The following is an 11,456-nucleotide window of genomic DNA, read 5'->3' as shown; positions in this document are numbered from 1 at the left end:
GGACGTTGACAGCGTCGCCTCCTGGCCGGGGAACAGCGGCGGCGGTGGTCGCCGGCCGGGAAGTGGGGCGATGGTGGGCGCTGGCCGGAGAGAAGCAGAGGCGGGTGGGCTGGCCGGAAGCAAGGGACGCAGGGGTGGCTGTGGTTTCTTCTTCCTCTAGTGTTTCTTCTTTTCCTTTTTTTTTTTTTTTTTTGAACGAGATTACGAACTACAGCGAGAACGCCGAGGATCGCTGCTCTGATACCAAATGGTAAGACCCTAAAGTCTTATCGTAGGCTCTGATACCAAATGATAAGACCCTAAAGTCTTATCGTGGAAGAAAGGGGATCGGCCTCCTAGGGTTTGTCCAAAGATAATAGTATTTTTCATAGATTACTGAAAAGAAGTAGTTACATCCCTATTTATAGAGTTCCACCCATAGTCCATCAAAACTAGAACTCTAATAATAAATAAATATTAAATAAACCTCTACTTGACTCTAACTGAACCAAACCGACTCAATAAACAACTGGACTAAACAGACTCAATAAACATTATTCAAAAGCTCAGAAAAAGGGTCCTAACAAAGTCCCTCAAGACCATGGTGATTCGGAGGCTGAACAAGACAGGAATCACAAGGAGTTGTGATCGGCAAGAGTTTCTTACCTTTTGGGCTTAGTGTGATTGGTCGAGTCCCTCGAGGTTACACTAAGATGCTGATTGGATCCTGATCCCCACTAGAAGTCTGCTGAAGACTTCCATTTCACGTGCTAAGGATGTCGCATGACTCGTTAGTAAAATAGTGGGAGCATATTAAGATAGAAGTCTATATCTTGATAGTTTATTTCTTACAAAATCTGCATGTTATTCATTTCTACTGCATCTTTATTTTTAGAAAATGTCGCTTTCAAATCCCTTACGTGGCATACTTGATGTCAACCACCTCACTGGTCCAAATTATACGGATTGGCTCCGTAACTTGAGAATTGTTCTCACGGTGGAGAAAATCATGTACGTCCTTGATACAGTGATGCCTACACCCGAAGAAGGGGCAAGCGAGGATGAGATCGCTCGCTACGTGAAGTACATTGATGACTCCACTCTTGCTCAGTGCTATATGTTGGGCTCTATGACTCCTGAGTTACAAAGACATTATAAAAAGATGGTTGCCAGATCCATTCTCCTACATGTCCGCAAATTGTTTGAGGAATAAGGAAGGACTCAGTGATATGAGGTATCCAAGAGCCTTTTCCGCGCTAGGATGACTGAAGGGACACCGGTTCAGAACCATGTCCTAAAGATGATTGAGTGGATAGAGAAACTCGCAGGTTTAGGAATGGTCCTAGAGGATAACTTATGTGTGGACATTGTGCTTTAGTCCCTACCAGATTCCTTTTCACAGTTCATAATGAATTTTAATATGAACAAGCTTGAGTTGACTCTCCTAGAGCTCCTCAATATGTTGAGGGAGGTAGAGAGTACTATTAAGAAAGAGAAGCCAGTTCTCTACACTGGTGAGACCAAAAAGAAAAGGAAAGTAGAAAGGTCCCTTAAGAAAGGAAAGGGCAAGGGCAGACTAAGTAAAGCAAAGGTTGCTAAGAAAGACCCAGCAAAGGACAAAGGCCAGTGCTTCCACTGTGGCAAAGATGGGCACTAGAAGAGGAACTACAAAGAGTACATTGCAGAAAGGGCGAAACAAAAGCTTGATGAAGCTTCAGATACATTCATGATCAGTCTCCATTTGTCACTCTTATGATAACACATGGGTGTTGGATACCGGTAGTGCTTATCATATATGCAATTCGTTGCAGGTTCTAGCAAGGCCTAGGAGACTAGAGAGAGGCGAGATAGACCTCAAGATGGGTAATGGAGCAAAAGTTACCATAGTAGCTGTTGGCGAGGTCGCCCTACATCTGCCTAGTAGAGCTTTTATTGAATTAGATGCATATTATTTTGTTCCTTCTATTATCAAAAATATTATCTCCATTTCATGTTTGATAGTTAGTGGATATAAATTAATTTTTGAGAACAATGGTTGTTCGATATTATTAGATGATAAGATCATCACGAAAGGAACATTGCATAATGGTTTATTTATGTTAGACACTACTCCATATATCATGAATGTAAATGTGTCCAAGAGAAAACAAAATGAGATGAACAATGCATACCTGTGGCATTGTAGGCTAGGTCACATCCATGAAAGAAGGATTCAAAAGTTGCTAAATGATGGATATCTAGATCCATTCGACTATGTGTCATATGTAACTTGCGAGCCTTGCCTTCGTGGAAAACTGACCAACTCTCCATTTAGTGGAACTGGAGAGAGAGCCACTGAGCTGTTGGAACTCATACATAGTGATGTATGTGGATTCATGTCAACTCATGCCATTGGTGGTTACTCCTACTTCATTACCTTTATTGATGATTTCTCAACGTATGGATGTGTACTTAATGAAGTACAAGTCCGAGGCCTTTGAGAAATTCAGAGATTATAAGAATGAGGTGGAGAACCAAACTGGAAAGAGTATCAAGATTCTTTGATCAGATCGAGGAGGTGAGTACTTAAGTACAGAGTTTACTCAGTTCCTCAAGGACCATGGGATATTATCCCAATGGAGATCTCCTAATACACCTCAGCTCAATGGTGTCTCCTGTTAGGATCAAGAGCACTAAGAGGGGGGGGGTGAATTAGTGCAGCGGAAAACCTTCTATGATTAAAAGAGAAATTGCGTTCGTTCGTTAAAAGTGATTTTGGTAAGAAAGCCGATTCGTAAATCACTTTAACTTTTGTTTAAGCGAGATGCAACAAAGATGTAAATGCAGTTTGCAGTTATGATTCTAATCAGATAGTAGGCGCAAACTGAAATATGATATTCGTACGAAAAAACTGATTTACGTCTAGATGCTAATTCCTAAATCACTTGATTAAGCGAGATGTAGTTTAAGCAAGGATATAATGGCAGTTTATAGTTATGATAGAAATCAAAACGTAAACGCAAACCGAAATATGATGATCGTACGATGAAACTGATTTACGTCTAAACGCCGATTCGGAAAGTGCAAAGCTTGAAACCCGATCGTATATGCGCAGAAAGCAGTAAGCTTTTGAGGAGGTTTGCAGTAAAGATAATATGCTCAAAGTAAATGCAAACCGAGATTTAGAGTGGTTCGGTCAATCTTGACCTACTCCACTTTTGGCTTACTCTACCGATGAGGTCACCGACGTCAACTAGAGGCCTTCCTTCAATAGGTGAAGGCCAACTAACCTTTTACAGTTTCACTCCTTTTGACGGGCTTAGGAGACAACCCTTACAGAATTTTCTCTCCTCTCTTTAAAGCTCAGAACTTGGAAAAAAAAAGAGAGAAGAACTTTTGGCCTTTACAACAATTTTGAGCTCTAAAAATCACAAAACAAGATAAGGATTTTGGTGTATATGAGTGCCCTTTCAGTGTTGAATGGGTGGGGTATTTATAGGCCCCAACTAGTTTGAATTTGGAGCTCAAAACTGTCAATTCCCGAAATTCCGGGATCTAGCAGTTGCACCTCCTGACTGAGGCGGTTGCACCGCCTGGCAGAGCTCGAAGACTGAGCCTCTGGGCAGTGCCACCTCCTGTCAGGGGCGGTTGCACCTCCTGCCAAAGCTCGAAGATCGAGCTCAGGCGGTGCCACCTCCTGTCAAGGGAGGTTGCACCACCCAATCTTGCTCGGAGACTGAGCCCAAGCGGTGCCACCTCCTGGCTAGGGCGGTTGCACTGCCCAGTCTCGCTCGGAGACTCAGCCCAGGCGGTGCCACCTCCTGGCTTGGGCGGTTCAACCGCCTGACAGAAATCAGGGTCCGAATGGGTTGATCCATTTGGCCCAATTTGGTTTTTTCAAGGGCCCAATTGCCCCAAGATTAAGTTAATGGGATCACCTCCCATTTCCAACTTAATCATTATGCTAATTATGATATTTCCTAAGACATTTACTGTAACTTACTCCGGTGCGTCAATCGCTTCTTCTGGCGAACTTTCGTCGATCATCCGATGAACCCTCGGTGATGCTCCTATGAACTTCCGGCAAACTCCTGGACTTACGACGATCCACTTGGCGAGTTCCGACGAGCTTCTTTGGCAAGCTCATAGACTTCTCGGATTTGTTCCCGCAGAACCTCCGACGACTGTCCGAACTTCCGTCGAACTCTCGAACTCCCAACGTGATCATTGTCTTGACTCCGGCGCAACTCCTGCTGCATATCTTACTTTCATCGTAGTTATTCCTGCACACTTACCTCAACATATAGATTAGATAACAAATGACAATTGACTTCATCATCAAAATCCGAGATTCAATAATCTCCCCCTTTTTGATGATGACAATCAATTGATAATGGAGTTAACCTTAACTCCCCCTATCTATATGCCATACTTGAGATAAGTCATTTTTGAATTCAAAACCTTTGAATTCAAGAGACATATTGATAAGTTAAAATCATTTAAACTTATCAATACTCCCATCATGATTCCCATCATGATGTTTCTTTCTGAAGATGATGTCAAGGCTTGATATTCATTTTCAAATTTTACATAACAAGTTTGAATGATGGTAATAGTAGCAATTCATCATATTGTAAGATATCAACATGTAAAACTGCGAAGTAATATTTTGATATCATTACATGATACAAACAAGGCATAATGTAAATTATAGCAATCATAGCATCAATTCATATATCTCTTGGTGATGCAAGCATGGCATTAATACTCATATATTTCTCCCCCTTTGTCATCAACAAAAAGCATAGTAATTGTGATACCAGGAGAATAATATAAGCGAATTTTGAGCATAAGTGTGATAGTCGTTCATGCCTTTACTAGGTTCAAGTTATTTTCCAATAGTAAGTGATAGGAAATCAATTGTACAAGCATGATATGTAGATCACTTTGAATACTTCTTCCTTTTTATTTGTTATAATCTTTTTGCATGAAGGAGGAAGGCCATTTGTGATACCAGCTATTTGTGAGTTTACTTTGAGTGAAGTTAAAACCGATGAGAGATTAAATCATGAAGTTAAAATCGATGAGAGATTGAATCATGCTTCATTTTTACAGGTATCAAGATATGTATGTGAAACAAATCCTTGCAAGTAAAAACACTATCATCCATATTTCAAGATGGAATTTATAAGTAGGAATCATTTCATCAAATCCATTTTAGAAAAATATTTTTCATAAGTGTATGAGAAAATCCGATTTTTAGGATACCAATTGTTAAGTGAATCCGAAAATGAAATTAACACTTTCATACATTCGGACAAGACTATGCTATACAATCATGAAGACAATACATGCTTATTGTTATGGAAATTTTTGTATTCAACACATAATTTCCAACATGTTATTTAGGCATGTAATGGCAGTCAAGTGATTTGATAATTCAATAAAGTCCGAAAAATAATTTTGACTAGTTTATGTATTCGGACACATCAACATTCCTAATTCTCTTCTTATGAAATCAAATTATTCTTCACTTAGAGATTTTGTAAAAATATCAGCTAGTTGATGTTTAATATTATGGCAATAACATGACGCATCAATTGCATTGGTATATCATTTTCACAAATCATATTTATCATAGAAACCAAGACATAAGGTTTTCAAAAATATTTAGTTTTGATGTAAAATCCGATAGTGAGTAACGAGATTAAACAATGAGTGATGTTTGTAACTCTGCTCACAAATAAATACATCAGTTAACCATATCAAAGATCAAGGCACAAGGCATTGTGATCATAGTGAGTAACATAAAGAGTTTACAATACACATATAAGCTCATTTAGGAGGTGAAAAATTAAAATGCCTAAATAAAGAGTCAAATTGTCGATGAATTTGCTGCAACTCAGATAGGATTTGATCTTGTCGATGTTCAAGCCGTTCTTATCTTTGTTCAAATTGGTCCATCCGAATCCCAATATCTTCGATAGATGATGCAGGAGCTTGCTTAAATGAATGTGTTTCCTCAAAGGGAAGATCAGAGGAGATTGAGTACCCCTAAAGACTGGTGTTTCCGGTTCTGGTTCAGGTTGAGGGGGATCGGTTCTTTTAGGCATTCTAACATAGTTACCGTTTCTATACACACATCTTAATCGGTGAAGTAGATTTTTATTTATTATGCTAAACCTATCTACTTTTATTACTTCTTCTTCCGGTGGTATTGGAATATCATAGGCTTTCAGTATTCTAGTGATTATACCACCATATGGAAGCATCATGTCTTTCTTAGATAGTTCTAACATGTTTTGCTGGATAAGATAACCAAGACAGATGTCATGTCCTTTCATGATCCAATACATAGTTCCTAATTCTAATTGGCTTACTTCATCATGATGGTATTGTTTAGGGAGAATGATGCTAGTTAGGATATGATGAAGTACCTTAGTGTTTAGTGGCAGTAGATGTTTACAACTTTTAGGAACAAATGCTAAGTTGGGATTGGCGAAAATTGTTCCTAAGGCTTCAACATATGTTGTCCCAACAGTTTCATCATCCCATGATCCTCTAAAGTAGAGTCCTCTATTTTTTATGGGAATGCCTATCATATCGCAAATGAATTTATCCGTAATGGAGATGTGTTGTCCTAAGAGATAGATAGACATTCTTTCTTCTTCATCTACTTGTATATTGTTATAAAACAATCTAATAAGTCTTGGATAGATGGGTTCACTAATTTATAAAATAGGGAGTAGATCTAAGTTTGCAAACCATTGGATTATCTCTAAGTCTCTTAGTTCATTTAAATCTACATGTTTTCCCTTATTGACACTCCTAAGTTCGAAAGAGGAAAACTTTTCAGCATGATATTTTGAATCGAAAAGGGTAAGATCAAAATCTTCCACTAATCTCCTCTTCCCTTTGTCCCTTGAGGATCTTCTAGACCCCATAACTACTGCTATTTAAGAGGATAGTAATGAGCAAGAGTAAATGAATCAAAAACAGAATTTAAGGGGTTCTTAGAGAATACCTTAGTGAGATCTTCAATAGAAGGAGAGATTGTTGAACTTTTACTTCAAAATGAGGAGTATTTGGGATGCTATGAGGGGTGAAATGGAGATGGCGAAGCTTTGGAAGAGTAAAGAGGGGAAGGGAGTGAGTTGGGGTCGGTTCCACCACCGGCCCTAGCTCGGGTTAAAAAGAGGTAGAGTTGCGGGTGGTTGCACCTCTGGCTGGGGCGGTGCAACCGCTTGCAACACGTGACAGTCGAAGGTGCTACCTCCAACTAGGGCGGTGCCATCGCCTGCAGGCGGTGAGCACTTGTTCTAACTGCAGTGTGATCTGATTTGAATATTTTTTATTTGAGAAGAATTTTTATTTAGAGCAATCAACTTTACTTACGTAATTACGTAAGAATTTTTCATTGTAAGATAAGAAATTTTGCATGATCAAGATAGATCTTGTGACATGTATACTCTAAATGTCATGCATAAGTTTGTGACATATTGTTCAGGTCTTGCAAGTTCATGGCAAACTTAGTAAGTTCATGATATAGTTGTATTCGAAAGTAACGAACGGATGAAATCAATGAGTTCGAAAATCTAGAGGATATGTGAGGTGAGAATCATGGGTTTCCAATTCTGAGAGATCGAATAGGATTGTATCTATATCGCATTTGTAATTTTAATTTTCTAATCCTCTTCTGTTATTTAGGCTAGAGAGCATCGCAATTTCTTTTTGGATCTCGGGTCATGAATATCGAGAATCCAAAGAGCAGGATATTATTTCTTGCTCCCAGCTTAAAATGTTTTATGTCTTTACAAGAAAGGATGATATTTAGGTACCCATTTGCTTTTGGGTGCCTCACAAATAGATCTACATTGTTTATCATATTGCATAGAATTTATCATGGTTCCTTTAGGAACCCAAATTAATTTGTTCGGACTAATTTTCTTGAATGGACAATAATGCGTTTTGTGTCCAAGTTTGCAACAAAAGTTGTATTTGCTTTGGTGTCGAACATGTAAGATGGGGCCTTTTATGAAGGTGGTTGGATTTTGGTGAGGACTTCTCACAAATCCGATTCCACTTCTTTTGGGAACGTGACCCTTGTTTGCAAGGATTATGTTCAAGGACTTGCTACCAACCTCGAATTTCTCCAAGGTGTCCTTAAGTAGCAAGTTTTCCTTTTGGAGAGTTTCTAGATCATGGCATTTTATGCATGAACCTAAACTATCATGATATTCAGCTTTTAACTTATTGAAATTACAAGTAAGACTATCATGCTCCTTTTTTAGCAATTTGTATTTTCTACTAATAATCTTGCATTCATCAGATAAGTCATGGAAGGCATTTAATAATTCATCAAATGATAAATCTGCATCTATTAAATTCGTTACCTCCTCTCCGATGGCCATTAAGGCGTAATGAGCAACTTGCTCGGTGTTGTACTCCTCTTCTTCGGACGCGCTCGAGTCATCTCATGTTGCTTTGAGCGCCTTCTTCTTTGATGTTCTCTTTTTGACTTGGGGACAATCACTCTTGTAGTGTCCCGGCTTTTTGCACTCATAGCAAATAACTTGGTCCTTTTTGGGTTCAAGTTTATTTTTTGTGTCATTCTTAAACTTGTTTCTTTTAATAAATTTTTTAAATTTTTTTGTTAGAAGTGCCAAGTCATCGTCACAGTCCTCATCACTTGAGTTTTCTCTCAAGTGGTCTTCTAAAGTTCTAAGTGCCATATCCTTCCTGTTCTTTGGAAGGATGTCTTCTTGCTCTTCATGAGCTTTGCAAGTCATCTCGTAGGTCATTAATGACCCGATTAGTTCTTCAAGAGGGAAGTTGTTTAGATCTTTTGCCTCTTGAATAGCAGTGACTTTAGGATCCCAACTCTTAGGAAGGGATCTTAGAATCTTATTTACGAGCTCAAAATCCGAAAAACTTTTTCCGAGTCCTTTTAGACCGTTGACGACATCCGTGAAACGGGTAAACATGTCACCAATAGTCTCACTCGGTTTTATCCGAAAAAGTTCGAAAGAATGTAACAAAAGATTGATTTTTAACTCTTTCACTCTACTTGTGCCTTCATGAGTCACTTCGAGTGTGTGCCAAATATTAAATGCGGTTTCACAAACCGAAACACGGTTGAACTCGTTTTTATCAAGCGCACAAAATAAGGCATTCATAGCCTTTGCATTAAGAGCGAAAGCCTTCTTCTCCAATTCATTCCAATCGATCATTAGAAGAGAAGACTTCAAAAATCCATTTTCGACAAGATTCCAAAGTTCAAAATCTATAGAAATAAGAAAGATCCTCATTCGGGTCTTCCAATAGGTGTAGTCCGTCCCATTGAACATGGGTGGACGTGTAATAGAATGGCCCTCTTTTTAATCCATTTGAGAGTTAACCCCGCTCTGATACCAATTGTTAGGATCAAGAGCACTAAGAGGGGGGGGGGGGGGGGTGTGAATTAGTACAGCGGAAAACCTTCTACGATTAAAAGAGAAACTACGTTCATTCGTTAAAGGTGATTTTGGTAAGAAAGCCGATTCATAAATCACTTTAACTTTTGTTTAAGTGAGATGCAGCAAAGATGTAAATGCAGTTTGCAGTTATGATTCTAATTAGATAGTAGGTGCAAACTGAAATATGATATTCGTACGAAAAAACTGATCCTAAATCACTTGATTAAGCGAGATGCAGTTTAAGCAAGGATATAATGGTAGTTTGCAGTTATGATAGAAATCAAAATGTAAATGCAAACTGAAATATGATGATCGTACGATGAAACTGATTTACGTCTAAACGCCGATTCGGAAAGTGCAAAGCTTGAAACCTGATCGTATATGCGCAGAAAGCAGTAAGCTTTTGAGGAGGTTTGCAGTAAAGATAATATGCTCAAAGTAAATGCAAACCGAGATTTAGAGTGGTTCGATCAATCTTGACCTACTCCACTTTTGGCTTCCTCCACCGACGAGGTCACCGACATCAACTAGAGGCCTTCCTTCAATAGGCGAAGGCCAACCACCCTTTTACAGTTTCACTCCTTTTTGACGGGCTTAGGAGACAACCCTTACAGAATTTTCTCTCCTCTCTTTACAGCTCAGAACTTGGAAGAAAAGAGGGAGAAGGACTTTTGGCCTTTACAACAATTTTGAGCTCTAAAAATCACAGAACAAGATCAAGATTTCGGGGTGTATTCTGTGCTCTATTAGTGCTGAATGGGTGGGGTATTTATAGGCCCCAACCCAGTTCAAATTTGGAGCTCAAAACTGTCAATTCCTGGAATTTTGGGATCAGGCGGTTGCACCTCCTGACTGGAGCGATTGCACCGCTTGGCAGAGCTCGAAGACTGAGCCTCTGGGCAGTGCCACCTCTTGTCAGGGGTGGTTGCACCTCCTGCCAGAGCTCGAAGACCGAGCTCAGGCGGTGCCACCTCCTGTCCGGGGAGGTTGCACCGCCCAGTCTCGCTCGGAGACTGATCCCAAGCGGTGCCACCTCCTGGCTAGGGCGGTTGCACCGCCTAGTCTCGCTCAGAGACTCAGCCCAAGCGGTGCCACCTCCTAGCTTGGGCGAGTCAACCGCCTGGCAGAAATCAAGGTCCGAATGGGTTGATCCATTCGGCCCAATTTGGGTTTTTTAGGGGCCCAATTGTCCCAAGATTAAGTTAATGGGATCACCTCCCATTTCTAACTTAATCATTGTGCTAACTATGATATTTCCTAAGACATTTACTGCAACTTGCTCCGGTGCGTCAATTGCTTCTTTCGGCGAGCTTCCGGCGAACTTCCGTCAAGCATCCGATGAACCCTCGGTGATGCTCCTGCGGACTTCCGGCAAACTCCTGGACTTGCGACGATCCACTTGGCGAGTTCTGACGAGCTTCTTTGGCAAGCTCATGGACTTCTCGGATTTGTTCCCGCAGAACCTCCGACGATTGTCCAAACTTCCATCGAACTCTCGAACTCCCAACGTGATCATTGTCTTTACTCCGGCGCAACTCTTGCTGCATATCTTACTTTCATCATAGTTAATCCTACACACTTATCTCAACAAATAGATTAGATAACAAATGACAATTAACTTCATTATCAAAATCCGAGATTCAACATCTCCGAAAGGAGAAATCGTACGCTATTAGACATGGTACGGTCAATGATGAGTTTCGCTAACCTACCCATCTCATTTTGGGGATATGCCCTAAAAATCATAGCTTACCTTCTGAACAGATTTCCAACTAAGTTGGTAGTGTCTACACCATATGAGATATGGAAAGGGAAGAAGCCTGATCTTAAGGTTATTAAGATTTGGGGCTGCCCTGCCCACGTTAAAAGATATAACCCTGATAAGTTAGAATCAAGGACAGAGCGATGCAAATTTGTGGGATACCCCAAGGAAACTTGTGGGTATTATTTCTATCATCTCGAGGACGAAAAAGTCTTTGTAGCTAAGAGAGTAGTGTTCCTTAAGAAGGAACACATTCTTGGCAGAGATAGTAGGAGAATGAT

This window comes from Musa acuminata, chromosome BXJ3-10 (genome assembly GCF_036884655.1).
Source record: "Musa acuminata AAA Group cultivar baxijiao chromosome BXJ3-10, Cavendish_Baxijiao_AAA, whole genome shotgun sequence".
Lineage (NCBI taxonomy): Eukaryota > Viridiplantae > Streptophyta > Magnoliopsida > Zingiberales > Musaceae > Musa > Musa acuminata.
The sequence above is the reverse complement of the archived record's forward strand: the minus strand, read 5'-3'. Positions refer to the sequence as shown.